We start from the raw sequence: 24,896 nt of genomic DNA, 5'->3' as shown, positions 1-24,896 counted from the left end.
ACACACAAAACAAATGAATTAAGTGAGATTTTAGCAATATTTTAAATGTCCATGCAAATAATAAATGTCATGCTGCTCTGGGTTTTTGTTTGTCTGCAGGATGTCTCCAGGGATTTATAAAGTGCATTATTTTGCTCCCTTTCAAAACCGGTGGAATGTGAGGAAGAAAGGCAGAGAGCAATACAAGGGGTTAGAGAGGTGGTCGAAACTGCCTCTGACAAAATGAGCACGGCCCCTGAACTAAACCCAGGGGATTGAAAATGGATTGAATGCATCTCACTATATAGACAGCCACTTGCACCACGGGGACAGGGATAGTGAGAGAGGGGACTTGGAGTGAGCCAACGAGTGGGACGAGGATGAAGAAAAGGAGCACCGGGGAGAGAGAAAAAGAGCAGCGGTGTGTTACCAGCTGACCACTGGAGCTTTTCAAACCCCCTCCTCCTCTCCCATTATACCATTACTGAGACTGAGGGTCCTATTTTCACCCAGACATACAACATTCTGGTACAGCGCCAAGCCCGCTGGCTGCCACGCTGAGTGTCCCACCATCTCACTGCACCATCACCACCAGGAAATGGACACAATTGGAAGATCCAGCCTAATTCCTGGATGATGAGAGCAAAAGGGCATGGGGTTCCTAGGGGTTAAAATGCCTTAATCTTTTTATCCTGTGCCAGAGAGGACTATTCACAGATTTGATACACTCACTCTAAATCCTTAAGTGGCATGTGAGGGCAACGCTGAGGGGGAATTCCACACAAACAGATGAATCATAGCAGCCAGCAGAGGATGGTGTAGCTATAACATATCCAATATATAGTGTATATATTACAATGGTATATAACAACACTTTACATGCACCATTATGTTCATATGTTATTAACAAAACAATGTCATGTTTGGTGATTAATTGGTGGTAAAAACTCATAGTACCATGTAGAAATTAATCTGCTGTTACCTGCTGTTATCACATGGAGAACATCACACAGACATTTTTTACTTAGCAAATCTTCTTCCCTGTAAGCATCTATATTCTTTCCTCTACTCTGCTCTTTCTTGTTACTCTCCAGCATACTCACGCACATCCTCAGCATCCCCAGTTCCCTAATGAGGCGTGATCACTGTGTTAAACTGCTAATTAAAATCAGATATTAAAGCCTACTACCCATAATCCCTCTTGGCTTGCGCTACAAACACCAGGCTGGCTGTCGCCTGGCATTATGCTGCGACGGATCCCAGGCAGCGAGGCAACAAGTATCTCACCTTCACAGAGCAGCCAGTGCATCAATCAACAGCTAATCTTTAAACTCAGTAATATGGGCCATCACGAGGCAACATAAACTTTGATTTCCTCTTCTCCTCCCTCGGTGTGACCCAGTTACGGTCACTTGTAAGGTGCAACTGAGGGTGTGAATAGGCAAACGGATCACGGAAAACATGTTTCAGTCATATGGCGTATGTCAGCAGTGTACATATTTGAACAGGGAGGCTCTAATTTGAACAAAATGAGGACGACGTGTCAGCAAATACACTGATTCTGCTATCTATGAGGGATCTGGCTTTCACAGAACAGCTGGTGGGCCATTATGGAGCATACACTAATGATCAGCCATGCAAAATTGATGAGTCATTGATCTCAGACATTCATAGGATTTTGGGTTATTTAATGTACTCTTAATGCACATTATGTTAAGAATGATGGAGAAATAATTCCTGCTTTGGTTGGGGACAGGCAAATATTTTGGGGGGGTTTTCTGTGTTGGATTAGGTTTACATATGCAATGTATGTATTTGCATGTCATTTTTGTGCTTGTATTTTCAGTTCATCCCAAAGGCAAAATTACAAAGCTATATACCTTTCAAATTCTTCACAGCTCCAAAAAAAAAAAAAGTTTCCCCTTCCAATTTCCAATTAATATTCTCTGCTGTCTCCTCTGCTCAGGGCGATGCAGAGCTGAGGGCGCAGCTCCAAACAAACTCAGGTCTCCACGGTGGAGAGTAGGGGTGAACTCTGAACCTTACTCTGCTACCTCATTAGCCTGCATACACACCGGCATCTGTTCTATCATGAACCCTAATATGACCGCATGAAGCTGCAAAATAACTTCTCTCATTGGACCAAGCGGGATTAGATCGGCGATGACCAGAGTTCACTGACCGCGTGGCACCATTCAGCTCTTGTTCATTTGGAAAAGAAATGCCCATTTAATGGCAAAGAATAATCAAATGAAGGTTTCCGGATGGGATGCGGTTGTATTCTGTTGGTTTTTCAAGTGCCTTTCTGCTCAAGGAGAACCGATGAAATAAGAGGAGAGAGAGCAGCCAAGATAGAGGGAGAGGAAATCGACAGACAGAATGAGAGGGGTCATTGAGCACAACAGGAACACGGGGCCCCGCTCAGCTGGAGGGACTCTGGCGAGGACGAAGCCACCTATCTTATGGTGACAAGCGGCAAATGGGGGCCCATTACCGCACAGAATGCTAATGCCAAACTTTGGGCCCCGGGGACTGGCCCTGTTCCCCATACACAAGGAGAGGAGACCTGCCAGGGTGCATGCATGACAGCCTCCATTCACACCCACAAGTGCAAGAGATAATAACCGTATAAATCACAAGAGACTCTTACACTCTTTCTTTCTCACTTCGTCGCTACTCTCAATCTGTGTCTTGACTGCTTCTAACACTTGCTGTTCCTAATTGTCCCCTCGTCTATTTTTTCCTCCTTCCCCTCCCACTCCCATTCTTTATTGTCTCTTAACGAATCCCTCCACACGCACATGCACAATTCCCTTCAATGTGCTCTCTTTCATTGTCAGATTCTTGGAGGCAAAAAAAAAAAAAAATCCAGGGACAGCTGGTGAAAACCATTCATATTGATTAAACAATATATGTTCATCATATCCCCAAAATAGTGCTGCCAGTGTAGATTGAAATACACATCCTACAGTACATATGCACAGAAACAAGCAGTGGTAATAATTAAACACGCAAACAAGTGTTAATGATGGTGAAGGTGAACTGAGAACATGAAATTGTATGTTCCACAGAAATTAAAATCAAAGAATATCTTGTGTTAATGCCCATGATGGGAGAAAGCATAGTCAATTTAAAGTCTGTTTTCTCTTTGAAAACCTTTTTAATCAATATGTTTCCCTTTATACAAGTTTCTCTTGGCAGCATTAAAATTTAAAAGTAACAATCCAAAATGTGGATTGTTCGAAAAGAAAAAAAAAGTCTAGGCGAGAAGATGAAGAGAAGAGACTCGTGCAGAAAGGCAGACTTGTCTCTCCATTCCCTCAGGCCTGTGGTGTGGGCACTGACTCTATTTGACATCGAGATGCAGTGCTGAGAAAGACAGAGACAGAAACACAGAGAGAGAGACATCAGCTCGTTTGCCTTCAGGTGTTGTGTAAATGTGAGTCATGCCATGATGGGGCGACTTGTTCAGGGTAACATTGCCCTTATAACTTTTATTTCATTTGGGGAGTTCAGGCAATTTTGACTTTCTTGCTCTCGTTCCTCTCTGAGTGGCAAAAGAACTGAGATAAAAATACAAAAGTGGCAAATTAAGATTGGATATTAAAATGAAAAAAGGTGATGACTGGCTGTTTCTGACCTAAAGTATGCAAGTCTTTGAAAATACATGAAATGAGATGGGTTAGGGTAACATTCTAGTACCATACAAACAGTACAGCTATGTCCAGTAATCAGTAAACCAGTCAGCGACAGAAAGATTAATGACAACAATTGTAATCATTTACAGATAAATGCCTAACATTACCTCCAGCCTCTCAAATGTGAAAAACAGAGTAACCATTGTTTTATTGTCTCTGGTTCTCATAAACCATTTGCAAAGCTTGTAAGAGTATCTTGGAGCCTACTTTGTATACATTTATGTTTGCTAGCTAACGTCTAACATTCCCACGGACACTTTTCATGGCTACTGACTATCAATCATTGCTGAAACTGGTGTATTTTGACACTGTGGGCTTGTGCACACTCACAAAAATATGAATAAAATGTCCCATAGCAGCAGTCAAAAACTCCACAGGGGACCTTTAAACTCATATGTTCAAGGACAATTCGAAACACAGCAACTGAATAGGATTGAAACATCTACATTATGCTTTTTGTAACATTTATATTTGCTTATTTTTTTGTTTTTTTTTGTTTTTTAACTGCTTTTGTATAAGATGGCTCTATACCATTGAATACATCACCAAGAAACATCTGTGGAATGGTCCCTGATTGCAATGCCATTAATATTAACAGCTCAAGAAAATCTCTTCAAGGTGATCCTTACAATAAACTGAAATAACTGGAAACCAATAATTGCCTTTGAGGGTATGGATTCAGTCTAAAAGTGTGGTATGCTCTGAAAATGAGTTGGCCATAGCCTTGGATGCATAATGAGTTGTTAATAGGGTAAAACATTCAAAAGCATCAATATGGTCTTTTTTAAAGGCCTTTAAATTGTCTCTGACCATATACTTTATTGTTTTGTGCTATCATTTTGTAAGAAGTTAGTAACCCATTTTAAAATGAAAAGATAGAATTATAAAACATGGCTTTTTCTGCCGCAGTGTTCTGAAACACCCACTTTCAACATATAAAACCTTTCCCTAGCCCTAACCCCATAATGCTTTTCATAGCAATGTGAAAAGTGAGGCCAATATGAGACTAGCCACAAACCACTAGGGAGAGATGGGAGTAAAACCTTTGGATGCACTCCACACAATGGCCCTATTTACTGAGGCACCTGAATGAGAGCTCATGGTGCAAAACAGCACATTACTGTGTAGGAGGACTGTGTAGGATTTCAGACCAATCACACGGTATCCTTCATGCAGCTGACAATAAACATGCAGGAGGGAAAGTGGATAGTGGCAATTCCGGGTTGTGCATGTGTAGGTGTGTATGGATGAGAGGGAATCTGCTGTTTTTTTATATAGATCAAATATTGTTTGAGTTTGTGTGTGTATGTGTGTATGTGTGTGTGTGTGTGTGTGTGTGTGTGTGTGTACCAAGACAGATGCTGCATTTCATGTGGTTTACACCTGCTGCATTGTTACATAACATCAATGCAAAAGCAGTCTCACTGTAGGTCTCCAAAGAATAATTATTAGTTTAAAAGCATACTGTGAAAAATTACAAGTACCTGTGTGTTCAGACAAAGTGAAGTAACATGCAAATACAATGCAAAAATGTGTCCATGCAAGTAGAAAATGCCTTAAAGTAATATAAAGCAAAGTCAAATTAAATGGAAGGTATTTTTAAGTAAGCTACCTAGCCTTGCTCATGTGTGTTAGTTATTTATCTGCATGCCTGTATACCTGTCTTGTCTCTCGGGTTTTCCTTGTCATTGTATGCTATGGTCCATTTGGCCCCACACAGTAAGAAATAGAGTGGTTGGCGTTACAAATCCCATCTGAATTCCTCTGTGAAAGGGATTGAGTGCCCACCTTCTGACCGTGCATTCCAAAAAACAGCAGGGTGCCCTCTTTGATATCTGCACAAAGAACAAAACACTGCTCCGTTGCCTATAAGGTGGCATTTTCTATCAAAGCTAAAGGCCATAATCCAGACTTATACACTAAATCCTATGTACACTGACATAATGCCCCCTAAGCTGCCTAATTCCTTCTAGAGCCTGCAATGTTTTCTCCACTGTCTCTCTTTTTTCTGTCTGTCTTGCTCTTTTTTTTTCTCTCTCTCTCTCTTACTCACTCACAGTATCTTTCCTTCATGTCTGTCTTTGCTCTTTCTCTATCTCTATCCCTTTTCACATGCCTGTCAGTTCACCCACTTCATAGTATTGTTCTTGTTTTTGTTTTGTTTTTTTGTATTTTTGCCTTCTCTGTATTCATCTTCCTCTCTGGCCTTCTCTTTGTCTCCCTGCACATATTTATATTCTTCACCCCCTCCCCCTTTATTTATATTTTTTCCTATCTGTACTCTCATCACAATAACAACAACAACAACAACAACAACATTTTGTACTATGCCCCAAACAACCATCCGAGTGATACTGGTTGCTAGGATACCCCACAGCCATTGTGATTGGTTCTCATTATAGCTGGGATTTGCTGTTTAATCCAGGCTATGTAATTGGCCTGCTCTCCAGTGTTCAGGCAGGCTTAACTCCTTAGACAAGCATGCATTTAGCAATGATGCAGTGCTATCATGTATTAACAAACACAGCAAGATAATACTGATAGAAATACTCTCAATTTCCACCGTTTGCCTCTTGTTGCACTCTCTCTCTCTCTCTCTCTGAGCTCGCTTAGCAACATTAGTGATGATGCTTTGTTTGCCATCCAGCTTGACAACAGCCCTGCTCATCGTGTCATATGACAAGGAAAAGTCAAGAAACTCATGACACGTGGTTGAATCGTGTCACTTTCCGCGTGTGGGTGTCAGGAGTGGTCACCATGCTGACACCAAACAAGGCGGCATTGTCACATCACAACAATCAGATGATTCCTGATGGAGGATGTGTCACACATGTAGTGTGTAGAGAACATATGCACACAAATAGGCATGTCATATGTGAGATGACTGTCCCTGGTGATGAGACATTAAATGCCACAGAATGTATGTGTGTGTATGTGAGAGAGAGACAGAGAGAGAGAGAGACTGTATAGATTTAGGCGCTCCCAGATATTGAGCGACTTGACAGAGATCATACTGGCTATCTGACGCATAGCATGCATGTAGCTTCCTCATTATCTGGCTCATATTGTTCCACCAGCCACATCAATTATTTGGATATGAGATAAAAACCCTATATATACACGAGAACCACCATGAAAGCTACTTTACATGAGAACATTTTAAGATCACCCAAATCACAAAAATCCATTTATTTACTCTCTTACCAGACCTGGTATCTGGCCATGAAAAAGACTCTTGGTTTTAGGCATTCATGAAAGTAAGATCTGTGAATTATCATTAGTGTTGTATCTCAGATTCTCAGTGCAATGGAAGACAACAATATAAATGGTTAGTTGCCACACAAGGTAAGCAGGGATTTTGTATGTAATTTGTGTGAACTAACCTTTAATATACTAGCTTCTGCTTTGAGTTTTGAAATGTAACATGGGCATCCCCTCTTCTGCTTCCTCTGATGTTGGACTGAGGGCAGACTGGACACTACAGTGACTCACTATTGCCCTTGAGGTACAAACTGTTATTACGAAACAGGACTGGCTGAGGCTAGCTGGTTAGCATACTAATATCAGTAGATATCTCTGCAACATGATATATTATTGTCTTTGACATAATGCCAAAACTGCATTTTTTTCACATTATGTTGATCATTTTAGATAATAATTGAATGTTTTAGACTAAAATTTTGGGCAAATCTTACATAGTGCTCCTTTAACTGCCATCATTAATGCTCTACCGGTTTAATTACACACTTGCAGCTATTTCTGTGTGTTTGTATGTGTATGAGTATGTGTGTACTAGTGTCTGGGTCTGTGTCCTACCCAAATAAGCCTAGCAGATTGTTTATGTGCTAATGGAGTTATGGCTCCCATATGGCAGCCATCATGGTGTCGGCTAGCACAGTTACACAGACACACAAACACACTAATATGACTTTACACACATGCACGCACACACACAACCTCACACACATATACACACACTGTGGCAGCTGCTATGACAGGCCCAAGTGCAAGAATTTTTATGGGGCCAACCCTCACCCTGCACTCATGAGCACTTGCCCACCCACACAACTAGTTTGATATGAATGAATGAATAAATGACATCATAACATACAACTGAAAATATTATCCAATGCAGTCATTAAACAAAATCAAGCTGTCTATCATTTTGAAGTTTGGGTTAATACTCAAACATTCAGACTGCAAAATTACACAGTATGTATGGCTATAAAAAAAGCTACTTCTTTCTGCAGTGACTTTCACTACATCAATATTTCACCTTTATAACACCAGAAAAAAAAAAAAGTCAAAGCAATTGGCAGTCCCCTGCAAATTCACAGCAGACAGAGTTTAATCAACATTCGTCACACATCTGACTATACACTGGAGGAATGTAAAGGGTCTGTAAATGTTACACGTTTATAATGGTTATCATAATAGAATGAACTGCAGAAATATTCAACAGAAGTAACAATAAAAAGTCTTTAATTATAACTGAAGTTTAGAAGAAAATGTCAGCTTTTGTTAAATAAAAGCACAAATATTATCTATTTCTTACCCTGATCTTACCCATGTGCACTTCAGTCAAATTTCTTTGTAGTAAAATTAAAGAAAGAAGGAATTTGTAAGCATGCATAAATAACTCATTATTTACCAATTGTTATGCTGTCTGCATATTCAGTTTTGCATGTGAGAATGCATGTTTTGTATGCTAATGATTGGTACACAACACAGTGTGTGCAAAGTCTACAACCAATACGCTTGTGCGTGATAAATTCTCCCCCACACAACCTTGATTAATAGCTCTCAGAATATATGTGATGATGGTACTGATGATGATGATGGTTCCTTAATAAGGATTAGCACATTATAGTCATATTAAACCTGCTAGTCAGACAGAGGAGCGCTGGGTCACAGCGTTGACGGTGCCTGTCATTCATCTTCATTCGGCTGTTTTCACTCCATCATTGCTGAAGGTCAAGCTGAGAGATACATGTGAATGAAACGCTCCCCTTTTTGCAGTAAATTATATGTTCATGTGTCAAGGACATGATGGAGAGGATGTGAGAATGTTGGATTGTGGAGTCCGATGGCATTTTTCAATTTTAGGGTGGAAACATCACATTGCCTGATATGGAGCTATATCATGTGAGGTGTGCTCGTGGAGAGATAGGAAAACGTACAGCCCCATAAAAGGAGCTTATCCTGCTTCCTGTGTGTCTCCTCAGTTTTTGTGGACAAGATAATAAGACAGGAAAGGAGTTTGCTTTGTGTGTCTGTCGGGCGTGACTGTCAGTGGGGTTTTTTTTTCTCTTAAACTACCATGGAGTGTGTGAATGTTGGTGTGTAAAAGCAATGATGACAGCTAATAAATTATATCCTAAACGGTACACCACAGTTAAAAAAAAAAAAAGTTTTACTCTAACCTCTTATGGTATTTCACTATTTAGAAAGTGTTGGTTTTATTTCCCCTTGTTTTAAGGTGTCAGAGAATTTCCACCTCCACTATAACAATAATGATAATAATAATAATAATGGAGGGGAATGGAACTTTAAATGTGGTGCTCCAAACACTGTAAAATTTTACAGCAACTTTACTCAGCAACATTCATAATATCCATATTAGCATCATCATGACTTTCCATTTTACTGAGAGGTTGTTTTTCTTATATTTTATTTGCATAATTTACCATGGCAACTTAAACAGTTCAGTAGTTATTATGAAAACTCTTTCACTTCAACAGTTGTGTCAGGGTCTTTATTTAGTTCATCTGCCTTTGTGAATGTCACATAGCACTTTTCTTCAGCGAAATGTTTTTTCTAAGCATATAACTTCATGTCAAACCATGCCGTCTATATTTCTGTCACCATACTGCAATGATCTGATGACACATTGATGGTAAATGCAGCTTTCTAATTGCTCTGGGTCACTGAGAACTACTGACTCTAATAGATCTGTTGCATGATTTCCTGCAGACTGACATATTTTTACTAGAACTTTTGTTCCCTGAACTTGCCAAGAAATGGAGCAAAACACAGTATATCTATACCTAGATCAATACAGCAATTTAGAGACATCAATTATGCCAATGATTGCATCTCACGAATACATTCCTACTTATGAACAGGTGGTATTAATCAAGAGGAAATGTACAAGTTTATGCAGTTAATCAGACTTGGAACACTAGTATAAGCAGAAGAAAAAACAAGGAAACAGCACCAAACAGCACGCAGTATGTAACACAGGCCATGCACAAAAAAGGAAGAGACGTTTAGGAGAGAATATGACAATGTTTATCAATGACACCCAATGTCCTTGTTATGTTGGATAATCCACAGAACACATTGTAAATTTTATTCACTGGGACTATTTCTTAGGCAGACAATAGTTCTAGTGAAAAGTATTTACAATGAGCTCTGTTTCTGGATAGACGCTTTACTATTTATATTTTCAAAAAATGTATTATTTGCAATGCTGCGAGCAACACAAACACAATTCCATTCATCTCAGTTGTATAGGGTTGGTGGCAGTAATGTGTATATTAATTTTACATATTTCTATGTATGGTTATTTCATTTAATAGGGGTATTGCATATTAATAAAAAATGCTGTACAGTATATGCCATGGTTGGACAATTTTCTATTGTTCTATGCACAACCAGATAAAGTGAGAAAATATGAGATTTGGATGAGGTGACCTTTAAATTTGGCTGGGTGGTTTGAAGGAGGACTTAGGGCCCTATCAGACAGAAAGCTTTTTAGCAGCCTCGGGTGCTGTTTGTAATTGTTTTCAATGAGGGTGAAGCTTTTTGCTCACTGCTTTAGTGTTGCTGAGCACCTGCCCTTTTTGCAGGAGTTCCCTGAAAACCGTAATATGAAGAAAAAAAAAAACAGCTCATAGGAGAAAATGCCCAAGACATTGGGCATTTTCTCCAGTCTCCTTTTTTTTCTCCAAAAAAGTCGACTTTTGTCCAGTCAAATTATTTGAGAGGTGGTACTTCTGTGGTGGTGATGACAGCAAATGGAGATAGTGGTGGCTGTTGCTGGGTATGCATTTCTATAGGACTTTACCAATTGTAGTTACCATAATATGAGCAGAAAACAGGAGACCTGAAGTGAATTCACTTCCCAACAAAACAACGATTAGGCCAAGGATAGGTGATTTGGTGGTTCCCTAGCAACAATAAATATAAAAGATGCAGCAAACTGCTCTTTTTATAAATGGTAGGCCTCAAGAAAAAAGCCTTGTATTTTGCAAACTGCAAAAAGCAGTAGCCAAAGAGGGAAGTGAGTTTTTTTGTTAATTTATCATAATATGGAACCCTTTGACACTTAGAAAGGTTGTGACCCCGTGAGAAATGGCGACACTTCACCCCCGCTACTTCCCTGAGGTAGTGTGGGGCAACTCTTAGGTTCAAACTCGTGCAGCTGTGTGAATGTGAATCAGGATGTTCTTGAAAAAAGAGCTCACATGCTCAGAAAGCCAACCAGTGCTGCTGTCCATCCAACTCTCTCTCTCCACAGTCTCCTCTTAAAACAACGCAGTGGAGTTGCGGTTTTCATGTGTCTGACTTGTGTTGTTGTTGTTTTCTCCTGTGGGCTGAGTTTTACACAGTCTGTCAATCTCCTGAGCGTCACACATTAGAAGGACCAGTGGAGTGAGACACCAAGAGTGATCCCTCTGGGGAACAACTCTTCTCCCACCTCCCACCCCTCTCTGTTTGTCTCTCTTTATCTCCCTTCCTCTTTCCCTCTACCCCTCTTCTTCTTTTCCCCCTGCAGCATATCCTCCACTCTTTCTTTGTCCTGTTCTCTTCCTCTGACTCCATCAACAACTCCCCAGACTCCTGGCCAAGTTTGAGCAAGTCAGATCCCCTCTGTTTGGAGAGGCTACGCTACATCTGTTGACGCGTTCAGTGCTCGAGTGGTCAGCCAAGCCCAGCCAACATTCCCCAGCATGCATCACAGCGAGTGTGCAACTAATGAACACGACTGAAGGAATGTTCCTGCGCCCGGTCCCCTGCCTTTTTGTTTGATAAGTTTCACTCTCAATAGGGGCACTGTTTACAATGATTCAGTGGAGAACACAGAGCGGAAATCTCAAGTCAGATGACCATGAAATGTCTGCGAAAACCTCTCAAATGAAACCAGAATCACACTCCAAACTCTCGTCTGACTTTTGTGGAGGAAAGTCAATGAATCACATGAAGATCCTGAGTGAGAGACTTCCCAAAGAAGCAGGGGTTGGTGAAACTTCGAAATGGTGAGGGCATCCTGACCCTGTAAAACACCTTACAAGCATGACTGCAGCTCAAGTCAAATGAGAAAAAAAAATATGAAAATCAACTTTCTTTGCTTTTAAAAGTAACTTTATTTGAAGGATTGTGTCTTTGCATGAGTATGGAGATGGGGATATGTGGGTTGGGGGGGGGGCGGAAGGAGGAGTGTGGGGTTTGAGAGTTAAGGAAATACAAGGCTTTTAACTCAAGCCTTCTGTGTGAATAGCCCAGGCATTCTTCTCGATTTAATGAAAGCGCCCAAAGTGAGTGAAAGCCTGAAATAGCTTTAGTTGGCACACAATAGTAGCCTTAACTGTAGGTATTAAACCTTAACAGCCAAGACCTAATTGCCCGACCAGTGAATAGGCCAATGGGTGGCTGACTCTTCGGCTGCAATGTCAGAATGCCTGACTGGCCCACAGCTTGGCCTTATCTTTTTCTTTCTTCCGCAAATGAGAAAAAGTTGGACGTCCCTCTTGATTGAACATCCCTATCGACTTCACATCTCCTCTTGTGCCCATTCTCTTCTTGGGCTTTTTTTTTTTTTGCTGAAGCTCCTGCGAAATTCTTTACTGAACATGGAAGTCTCGACTATATTTTTTTTAGACAAATGTGACTAGTATCAATTCTTTCATGTACTGTATGTCTACCGCCATAGTAAGAGTTTAGACCTATTCAGCAGCAAACACATCTTGGTTGCACATTGCTGCCTGCATTTAACTTGCCTTCAAGTGACAAAACCAGCACAAAAACACTCAGTCAAGCGAAGAACGCATCACACTCTTGGATCTTTTACCGCAGAGGGTGGGTTGAGGAAGGGGTGTAGGGTGCATCCAATCACTGACTCCAATGAAGTGAAGTACTCCCTGGCCAATAGAGGGACAAGACAGTGGAATGGTGGAGTACAATCATGCAGTGAATCCACTGTTATCCGGCCAAGTGTGCTAATCAAAACCTTGTGTGCCTGATCAATACCAGAGGACAACAGATTGCACTCCTGGGAAACTGGTGGAGGCTACAGGGGTGTATCAAAGGCCAGGGGAGAGGGGAGAGGGGACAGATAAGAGAGAGTGTGAGGGCTGAGGGTTGATGTGGTAACCAGGGACAAGTTGAGTGATTTGAGCAGGTATAAAATGAGACACTGCCTGGCCCAAGACGAGAGAAAGATTGTACATTCACAAACACACTGGGAGTCATTTAAAAGGGCCATTCTTGGTAATGCTCCTGCAATAAATTCTTAATTTGTAAAAAGCTTAACAAAAGCCAAAACCAATCTAATGCAAGGAGATTGCAAGTGAGCCTTTTGGAAGCCCTATCAAAAGAAAATGCTGGATTCAACATACATTTAAGTCAATGTTAAGGTAGGTTTCTCATGTGATGTGGCTAGTTTACTTAATTACTAGTAACTTATTATTTTCTTGACAATGTACTAAAATCCAGCTCATTGACTCCTACTGCATTCCTCAGCTTCAAGTGATGAATTACATGGATGCCAATTTCCATAACTGAACACAGGATCCGATTTTCAAATTCTGTCTGCCAAAGCTGAAGAGAGAGATTTGTATTTTTCATGATCTGCTGAATACCTTCCCTTATGAATGTATTAATACTAAGTGGTATAATAGTAATCCTAGCGGTAATTGATGCATGCAGATCTACAAAAATTAACAATGTTCTTTAATCCGTCTGTCATCTCTGCGTGCTTTGAAACAAAAGAGATCATGGAGGGGATTTAAAGCATTATACTTTTAATTTTAATCACATCAGTAAAGCTGGAGCCTTTTATCCCTAAAAACATTCCTGTTGTTATTTTCAAAGAACCTCACATCACACAGGGGTTGCCCTTTTCTGATATTGACCAAGTATGGCTACATTATGGATAAACATGTGCATGGGCAGGTATGATGGTGTGAGATTAATATGAATTGCAAAAAGTATAGTTGATAATCTTTGTAGTCTTGCCACAGGCATGTCATAGTGGATGGAAATTTGTAATTCAAGAGGCCGCTTAGAACTGAAAATTTAATCTAAGATAATCTATTGATCAGTACTGATGATCACATTAATCCTGGCAAATCGCTGTCATTGATACAACCACATAATGGATTACTTCCCATGGAACTGAATACATGCCAACGTGAGTGTTGCTATACTGTACAGGGGTTTTGAAGACAGGAAAACAGGAGCCTAACACACAAAAATGACTATGAACTATGGAAAACAAAGTATTTACAGAAAATACTTACAGTACTGACAATACAAGATGAATCACTATACTAATAATACATGTTGTTGCTAACTTTTATGTTTTGACCAATAGGAAGAAGGAGCATGTTTAAACAGTTATGACAAAACCAGGATGCTGGCTAGGAAGAATCCCTAAATATTAGTGCCAAAGAAGAATTTTAAGTCCTACACTCTAAAATGTGTTTTTCATCTTGATACTTCATTTGGATGTTTGAGCTTCACTGTGAGAATGTAATGTTAACATTCAAAGCTGGTTTTCACATTCACCAGTGGAAGGGGGGAAAAATTCACTGTACTTGCCATTTGGCCGAATGTCTACTCACCCACAATGTTGTTGTTCATGTTGGTTGCAATTACTTTTCCAGGTCTAGAAAAACTAAAACAAAACTTATTCGAACCCCAAAGGCAAATCTAGTGTTTTTATCTGAATTTTTATAATCAGTTATTGCAAAATATGATAAGATGATTATGATTGGTGATTTCAACCTACACATTGACAATACCTCAAATTCTGCTGCTGTTGAATCATTTAATCTGGTTCAATATGTCTCTGGCCCAACTCACAGCCATACCCACAGCTGGACTTGGTGTATACATTCAGTTTTGACATAAAGAATGTATCTGTGTCGATGTCTGACCACCAGTATATTTTATTTGATACTCTGCTGCATCAAACACATAAAAAATCAATGAAATGTATGAGATTACACTGGATGCTGTGGCCCCACTTAAAATTATAAAAATTGAAACCTTAAAAACACATGCAGGAAAATAAATATGCAAATTAAGGAAAATAAAACTTCAAGTTACCTACAAATAAAACCAAATGGTCATCTGCAATAAAAAAAGCAATAACCAGGAGAACAATATTTCTAACTACCAATCAACACAATTTGAGCAATTTGATTAATCAGCTTGTTAAACCTCCCACCATATGTCCCTCTGCTTCACCTGTTGCTGGTTGAGAGAAATGTCTTTCCTTTTTTGTGACAAATTCACCAAATCTGAGCAAATACTACCCGTCCAACTTCTCCTGTGATCCTTCCTTTCTCCGTGTCCTCATTTGCTAGATAGCTTCCGGCCAGTTGATACAGAAATTCTCATCGACATTGTGTCCCACATGAAACCCTCATACAGTCATTCGGATATCATTCCAGCTAAATTGTTCAGACATGATCGAGGAAATAGGCCAATTTTTAAACTGGTCTTTTTCCTCTTGACGTGTCCCAGATTATTTTAAAATAGCCTGTGCTATTAAGCCAATGCTTAAAGGACCTGGCCTTGAGCCATAAGTTTTAAAACATTTTTAGACCAATCTCAAAATTACGTAACATTTCCAAAATTCTTGATAGTTTGTGGAAGTGCTCAATAAAAACATTTTTTCTCTGGAAATTTAAATCTGGATTTCACAAGTGACATAGCACCCAAACAGCTCTTCTAAAACTTATAAATTATGTATTAATAGCTGCAGACTCTGGACACTGCTCTGTACTGGTGCTGCTTGACCTTAGCACAACATTCAACACCATTGATCATGATACGCTAATTAATAGACCTAAGAAACAGCCCTTGAGTGGTTCTCCTACTGTCTGTTAAATAGAGCATTTTATGCCTCAGCTGATTCATTCATCACTTCAACTGCACAGACAACATGGGGCATACCTTGAGGATCATTTCTCTTTGTACGTATATGCTACCATAAGGTCACATTACTTGTCACTGTAACATCTTATTTAGACGTTATGCAGACGATACACAGTTGTATCTCCCAATTAAACCCTCAAGCTGGCCAGACTTAAGAGCTGGTTAGCTAATGTGAGAGATTGGATGTCGCCAAACGTTTTGCAGTTAAACTCTGACAAAACAGAATTGCTTATCATCCGCTCTAAGCACCTCCATAATCAAGTCCAGCCACTGCTCAGCCCCTTTATCCCGAATGTTAAGGGCACTGCTTAGAACTTGGGGGTTATCTTTGACAGTGAGCTAAGCTTTCAACAGGACACAAAGAACTTGGTACAATGGTTTTGCTACCAACTTTGGAATATTTCCAAGATAAGAGCAATGTTATATTTAAGCTATACAGAGGAAATTATTCATGCTTGGACTATTGTTATAGCTCGTTTACCTGCCTCAGTGCCCAAGCTGTAGCTCAACTTCAGACTGTGCAGAACTCTGCAGCCAGACTTCTCCCATCACTCCTGTTTGAGCCATTTTGCATTGGTTACCAGTTTATTTTAGAATCCATTGTAAAATCCTACTCATGACCTACAAGGCTTTGCATGGCCAAGTGCCAGAGTACATGGCTGAACTCTTCACTCTTCACTCCTTACTGTACAGAAAAGAATCTTAGATCTGCTGGGTTAGGCCTGCTAGCTCTTTCAGAGTCCAGGTTAAGGTTAAAGGGTGATTAAGATTTTGCTTTACTGGCACCTCAGCTTTGGAATAGTCTTCCTGTTAGTATTCAATCTGCTGACGCTGTTTGTGCTTTTATATGCTGCTTTAAAACACATTATTACAGACTTGCCTTTTTCGCCTCATAATAGCCTTATTTGTTTACAATACAGCTCTGTTGTGCTGAATTTATTTTAATAGTTTCACTTGTTTTACCTTTATATGATTTATTCATGAACTTATTTTACATGGTCTTTTAATCATGTTGTATTTTGCTGTTCTTGTGTTTTTCTTTTTATATTTATGATTGCTTCTTTTGTGTTGTCTATAAAAAGCACTTTGTCCTCCTGGCTTTGAAACGTGCTATACAAATAAAATTATTATTATTATTATTATTATTGTTGTTGTTGTTGTTGTTGTTATTATTATCACACCACCACACAAACAATAACAACAGTGAATAAGAACACTGCAGCATTTATTATCTGTCAGTTTGAGCCTCTTGAATGCAAGAAGGACTTATCTCCTAAATAGTTGTAATAACAATGACGAGCTTGGTTGCTGGCTTGCATGTGTCTGTTTTATCATGTGGATGCATGAGATGTCCCTCTATTGCGGAGAGGGCATACTTTTTTTTTTTACTTTACTGGCAATCTTAGGCAGGGCTGCATGCTGGTTTGGGGTGTTATTCATTGAAAATCAATATTTTCCATTTCTGAGGATGCAGAATGAATTATTACTGAGATGAGCATTGTGGAGAGATTGAAGGCTTAGTCTGAGTCATCACTCATCTGAAGACTTTCACAAGGACATTTACTTCTTCTCCCTTGGAGTTAACTCGACGAACATGGATCTCCTTTTTTCTCACCACTGTCAGGGTACATATCACCCTACATCCTGAAGACTTTATCTCACAGCAGCAGCTTGAACAAGCGACACATGCTGATATTTAAATAAAAAAATAAAACAACAACAACAAGAACAAACTGCTCAAGTTCTTCAGTTTGAGCATTAATATTCTCTTTGTGGCTATTCCTGAGGGTTAGGGTTATCAGATTTTCTTAAGTACTCACGTACTCACAAAACTGACATTTTTAATGAACGTGTCCAAATAATTCCAACTGTGTAATTCGACAATGACCTCAAATCCTTTTTGGAAATATGATGAGCTAAGCACAGACACATACACTAATTAACAAGCCACTCACAATAGAGACGAACAAATTACGGAGCCAGTTTGAAATGTCAAGATAACCAATTATCAAATGAAAATGGCCATTAGGTACACTTCGTTCTGGCCACAGGTGATGAAGCCACCTGAAATAATGGGAAAAGCATGACAAAATGGCTTTTTAGACATTGTATTAGGAAAAGTATTAGATTAACCGTAACTGTACAATGCCTCAGGGACAAAATTTCACTAGATACATTTTTTAAGTATCCCTGAAAGTAATGGTCATTGGTTTCTTACATGATGGATGCGCTACATATGAAAGGACATGTTCAATGGCAGTATAGTTAAACATTATTCTGGTTATATTTGGCATTATATCACTCTCACCCAACACAACCTCAAATCCCTTAGTGTAACAGATGGCCAAAAGTATGTGGACACCCATGTTCACTTTGGTTCTGGGGCTGTTAATATGTTAATAAGGGGGAATCTCACTGCCACAGAATACAAACTTTAAATTTAGTTTCCTGTTTGAACTTGATAATACACTGTGTCAAAAGGTGGGTCTATTAAAAAAACGTTGCAAGAACTTAACTCACCTGCACTGAGTCCTGAACTGACAACATCCAAAGAATTGGAATACTGACTGTAAATGATGGACAAAAACTTTCCAACCTCAGTAATAAGGGTGGTAGGATTGATATGTAAAGTGTCAGCGCTACCAATAACAAGTCTTGCATTGACCAAAACTAAATTTTAAAAAGTTTTATAGAATTGAATTAGATCACGTTCCTACTTAGTGTCTCTGCTTCCCTGTTGTGGTGCGCAGCTTCACAGGTAACACCTCCTCCCCACCTTAATACATTTCATTCAATATAAACATATATTTGTTATTTATCATTTAAAAATAGTGATGTATTTTCTCATGCATGTGAAGGAGTAAATTGCAGAACAAAGAATTAAAAAAACAAAACTCAATCAACAAACACAACAAATCACTCAGTGGTAATTTAGAAACAGCCTATTCATGATTAATTGAACAAAATGATTGCATTAGATAGTATTGGTACCAATGTTGGTGATGGTCCTGGTGTTGGTTTTACATCACCTCTATTTACTGAGTCTGAGTAGCAACAAATCCATGCAGTTACAATTAAAGAGGCATTATATAAGTATAATGTTCAGGTGTCCACATACTTTTGGCCACCAAGTGCAGTTGAAAAACATTCAAATGTTCCTTGACCCCAGGTGATTAATTTGAGTCACCTCGGTTTTGTTTGCAATTCTGTCAGCTACACAGATCATAATCGCTTCTGACAAAGGTACCAAGACCTGCACTGTTCTACAGACAGGACCCAGGAGATAGACATCATGTTTTAGTGAAGAATGGACTTCTGAGTGACTGGCAGATACCTCACCGAGACAGAGAGCTCTGGCGGGGCTCCAGTGAGAGAGAGAGAGAGAGAGAGAGAGAGAGAAAGAGAGAGAGAGAGCACAAGAGAGTGAGAGAGCAAAGGCAGCATTCAATGAGAGCTTCACTGGAGAGGATGAGATGCCCTTTCTGTGTGCGATGAAGGATGGACAGAAGGGGGGGTAGAGAAGCAGAGGAAGAGAGAATGAGGGAGTAAGAGAGAAAAACAATGAGAAAAAGAGAGAAAGGAAGAAACTTTTGGGTCTGTATTTTCCATTCAAAGACATTTTGACAGGGCAGAGCCCACTCTGTGGCAGGGAGTGGAGCCATTTTGAAGTCTCCTACCGGCAGCTTGAGGGAAGTGGGGAGCCAGAATAGATATATCTCGGGGCTGCCTGTTTTTTTTTTTCTCCCACCACACTTTCTTTCCTGTTTTTGACAGCCAGCTCCGAATCGCCGAGCAGGTGTCTTCTTATTTTCTGCCGAAACAGTGGGACAGTGCACACAAACACTCTGACGCTGTTCATAAAAAGATAAACACACCCGCAGACCAGACAGACAGGCAAACAGAGACAGACACACACACACACACACACACACACACACTCAAACACACACACATATATAGTAGTGGCACTCAAGAAGTAACTATGCATTGGAAATGACTACCCTTCACACATAATGTTTTCCACACGGCTGCTGAAGTTGAGGGAGGGCGCGACAGAGGGGGACAATCTGTGACTATCTACACTGACATAAAATGAATGTCACAAAACAGAGCCGCTATTTTCATTTTAATACATGCAAATAACAGGCAGCCATTGACACGGGGGTAAGATTTAGTATGCTCTGCGATTTTTAGGTCACAGGAAGGGGAGGGGTAATTCATCCTTATTATTCCCTCAACAGATCCTAATAATGTAGCTAGTGTTGCATGCTCCGGCTGGGTGTTTTTTCAGTCTTTTTTTCAGAGGGTGGGCCGGGGGTGCGGAATTAGCAGGGTATTGTGCAACACTTCCCTTTTAAGTGTCAGATTTTCAAGGCTCTTTCTCTGTGACAAGTGCCGAGCTCATTGAGGATCGGCGAGTTGAGGGTGGAGAACAGTGTTGACACTGGAATTATCACAATACAAGTTGCCTCTGACCACATTCGCTCCGAATCAATCCATTCATAGCAGCCTCGGCGACCCTCATCCGACTGAAAAAAGGCCTCTGAATGGCTGCTTTGAGAAGTCCCTTTTGAAGTTTGAGGGGCTTTTGAAAAGCTGGGTGTCCCTTGTGTCACTGGTGTCAGTGATTAAGTTGTGACTGGATGACTGTGTCAGTGGGTGGGGGGGGGTGGGTGAGAAAGCCCAACAATGTATATGCCCTTTTACTGATACACACCCCTCACGTGTATTTATAAAAGATACAAAATATATACCCATCTTGCATGTTTTAAGAAAGTAGGCCTACAAAACAGCAGTAACTTCTTACAAAAATAAGTATAGTATAGTAAAGCATAACCCTGCATACATAGTAACATTTCAGCTGATTGAATTAGAGACACCTTTTTTGTAATGGCATACAGTATAACAAAAATGGCATCTTTCCAGACAGAGCTAACAGTGGCAAAAAAGCATGATAAATAATCATAGCCTGTAAAATTAGCAATATGGAGTGTTGCTATTAGTTTGGTCTTTTTGTGTTAGTTGGATTGTTTTACTATCATTAACTCTCCTGTTGTCCTCAAGTCAAGGAAGGAAGGGAGGAAGGAAGGATGGAAGGGAGGAAGAAGGAAGGAAAGGAGGGAGGGAGGGAGGAAGGAAGGAAGAAAAGGAGGGAGGAAGGAAGGAAGGAGAGAAGGAAGCAAGGAAGGAAAGGAGGGAGAAAGAAAGGGAGGAAAGGAAAGAAGGAAGGATGGAGGAAAGAAAGAAAGAAGGAGGGAAGGAGGAATGGAGGAAAAGACGAAGGGAGGAAGCTAGGGGGGAGGAAAGAAAGAGAGAAGGAGGGAAGGAGGAAAGAAAGGAAGAAAAGAAGGAAGGAGGGTAGGAAAGAAGTTTGCTGAGATGTTCTAACAATCAGAGTTGAACTGTGTCAGCATATTTAACCAATAAAACTGATTGACAAATAGCAATTTTACATTTATGTTTGAATGAATGTGACCAATGCATAACTAACAAGACCACGAGAGGTCAAGCCACACGTCACAAATCAAACTCATCATCCTGTCATTTGCGTCATCGGTTCTTTACATCATTTGTATGACTTGTGTATCAAAAGCTTCAGTCTGTTCTCTCTTATGAGTGTGACTTTTGACACATTTTTAGCCAACGAGATTCAGAGTATTCCCAAAGATATGCTGATTACTGACGCAAACCAAGAATGACATCAATGACAATTTTGACTCATCGAACTCAGACACGATATATCTATAATTTTCTAAGGGAACTAGAACAAGATACACCGTCCATTACCCTTTCATATTTAAAACATAACACAAGCTATTTTAACTCCTGTGACTACCTGAATGATCTGGGCAATATTGAAACTTTCTGAACCAATTCTATTGTGTATTGTGATCTCTTCAACAGTTCTTGCAAAGCCCAAAGGGAGATGGCAGAACAAGGCGTGCAGAGTCTCAAAATAGCATCTTGCCAGAGGGAGTTGGAGAGAAGATTCTTGCTGAGCTACACCATCACAGTGCCGGACGCTTCTTCTCTGAGCTGTTGAGTCACTCCTTGTTGATATTTCTCTCTGCCTTTCAAAGTGGAGGATGCCGTGACATATTACCTCTCGGGCAGTACTACAAAGAGTTGCCTAAGAGTGGCCTGGCTGGCTGCCCGTTCGCCCGCCCGCCATCGGCCCGACTTTTTACACGTTCTTGACGGATGGTTGTATTTCTCTCCCGAGGCTGTGCAGTCAGAGAGTACACAACGATGGGCTTGACTAGGGACAGTGACTGACATATCCACACAGCAGCATGCAAGGGGAAAACCTACACATATGCATCGGAAGTGTGAATCAACGCCTGCACACCCACACCTGCAGAGACAAGCACAAATACACACAGGAGGGCAGGAAGGAAGATAAGGACACACACACACACACTCATACGTAGACACTATACGTAAAGGGTTAGGCTCATTTCTTCAACACCAGGGGGTGTCAGCTGAATGTGATAAGACGTTGAGTGGGTAAGACTTCTTCACTAAGATAGCTACTGATAAAGCAGCCTGTCATTCACTAAGAAGCATTGTCCAAAGCTTTCCACACACACACACACATACACACACACATCTTTCTGGTTCCATTTCTAAACTTTGCTTCATGCTCATGGATACACTCTAGAGAATTAACTTGATAAATTATCACTCCTTTGAATACTGTAGCTAGAACAGTGAAGTCTTAATTAAAGCCCAATAAGAAAACATCATGTTGAACTCAAGCAAAACTCCTGCTTTGGTGTTAATAGCAATTGTGTTCTAATAATACACAAACCTGTAAGCACATTTTTATAAATATAGTTTTGCTCCCACAAAGTGCAATGTCATAATTAATTGAGTATATTTGCCTCAAGTCCGAAACACCTGGTGGCTTAGCACCAGCAATAAAAAAAACAAAACACACAGTAATTTAATCAGTCAAGCACCCACTTCAAAGCAACAGAGTCTATGTGCTGTATTATTTGATCCAAGCAGCTCCTCCAATGATGATTAATGCATGTACACAATGTTGAGAAGTAAAAGCCAATTAAGGAGTTGTACACATTATGTGATCTATAGTCCAGCTGTCATGCAATACATTTTTTTCTACGTAGTGGAAAACATTGGAGGTGGACTGAAAATAAAACTAACATGGGGGTAAGGTATGAAAATGAACCTTTTTCAGAGTCACAGCTTCCCTCAGATGGCAGATATGCGCTTAGGTTTTTCGCACCTTTCTCAAAACTAACATTCACACTTTCAAATCGGTAAACACAGCAAACAAAACAGACCTTAATTTTGCAATATACAGTCCAATTCCATTAGAAGATGTAATTACACTTAGAGCTTTATGGATAATATCAGATAACAGAAAAACATCTATTTCTTTCAGTAGAAAACATAAAATGCAGTAATTCATAGTTCCATGTTAAAAAAAGAAAATCTATTTTATTTGTCAATTTTTGTAATCTGAAATTTAAGAAAGAATAGACAAACATACCTCATGTCTTACAGGAAAATCACTATCATTGTGGCAGCTGCATTACCACTGAATGCCAATTAGCAGTATTTTGAATCGACAAAAGGAGGACTCGCAATCACACAGTTTGAATGTGAGTTTTTCAAAGCAACATGGGGCAAGTAAAAGAGCTCCATAGTGGCCAAATCACCAACATTCAAATTTGAAGAGCAGCTTCAGTCAAAACAAAATCTGTAAGTACAGTTTATGTTTCAAGAGGAAAGGAGCTGCATCAACAAAAAAAAGAAGAAAACTGGGCCTTTTTTCTCTTTCCTTTCAGTGGTTGCTCTAAGCCACAACTTTCATGTCCTATTCATTCACATACATCCCAAAATATAGCAACCCCATCCCACTTGACATCACACAGTCAAGATAGCCTGAGGCTACCACTCCTCTGACCTAATGACACCAGAACAAATTGCTAATCACCATTCTCTTTGCTCAGGAGCTGCTTCCATCCCTATAATTAGGCATTTATCAATTATACTTTATGTTCATTAGTTACTTTATTGATTTTTTTTTCAATTTGTTCTGCTTGTGATGGTTAATATGAATTAAAAGACAAAAAATACAGAGACAGATATGGAAAAGAGGTCCCTGATAGAACCTGGACAATAATTTAATATGCGCTTCAGTCATTAGGCTACCAGGACACCCTTATAATAAGGAATTAGTCAGTCTTTTTACTTACAGTAAAGTTACTTACAGTACTTACAGTTACTTTAAAGCAGGGGAGTCAAACTCATTTTCATTCAAGGGCCACATACAGACCAATTTGATCTGATGTGGGCCAGATCAAAAGATGGAAGGAAGGAAGGAAGGAAATAAGAAGGGAAGGAAGGAAAGGCAGACAAAAGGAAAGATGGAAGAAAGGTAGGAAGGACAGATGGAAGAAACAGAGGAAGGAAGGAACAAACGAACGAAGAAAGGAAAACAGGAAGGTAGGAAGGACAGATGGCAGGAAGGACATAAGGAAAGAAGGAAGGACAGATGGAAGAAACAGAGGAAGGAAGGAAGGAAGGAAGAGCAGAAGGAAGAAAGGGAGGAAGGACACATGGAAGGAAGAAAGGAACGAAGAAAGGAAAAAAGGAAGGTAGGAAGGACAGATGGAAGGAATGAAAAAAAGGAAAAAAGGAAGGTAGGAAGGACAGATGGAAGGACAGAAGGAAGGAAGGAAAAGAACACAGAAAGGAAAGTGGGCCGGATCGCATCCCTTGGCGGGCTGGTTCTGGCCCACGGGCCGCATGTTTGCCACCCCTGCTTTCAAGCATTTTACCTCAAAAACGTGCCTATCATGAAGTCCTGTTGACAAGTGTATACTGTGGGATGAAACACTCTTGATTAAGAAGGAACAAAATAGTCTTGCACACTGTCGGCCACTCACACTCGCTTTATTCAAATGAACTGTACCAATACAAAGTCTATACAAGTGACTGACAGTGTGAGGGACTCTTTGGGATTTTTTCTTCCAAACTTTGTGTCGCAAATGACTCAGTTATCTAGTCTCAGTTGTCAGA

Source organism: Scomber japonicus, chromosome 22, assembly GCF_027409825.1.
Source record: "Scomber japonicus isolate fScoJap1 chromosome 22, fScoJap1.pri, whole genome shotgun sequence".
In the NCBI taxonomy this organism is placed as follows: Eukaryota; Metazoa; Chordata; class Actinopteri; order Scombriformes; family Scombridae; genus Scomber; species Scomber japonicus.
This window is presented reverse-complemented; position numbering follows the sequence as displayed.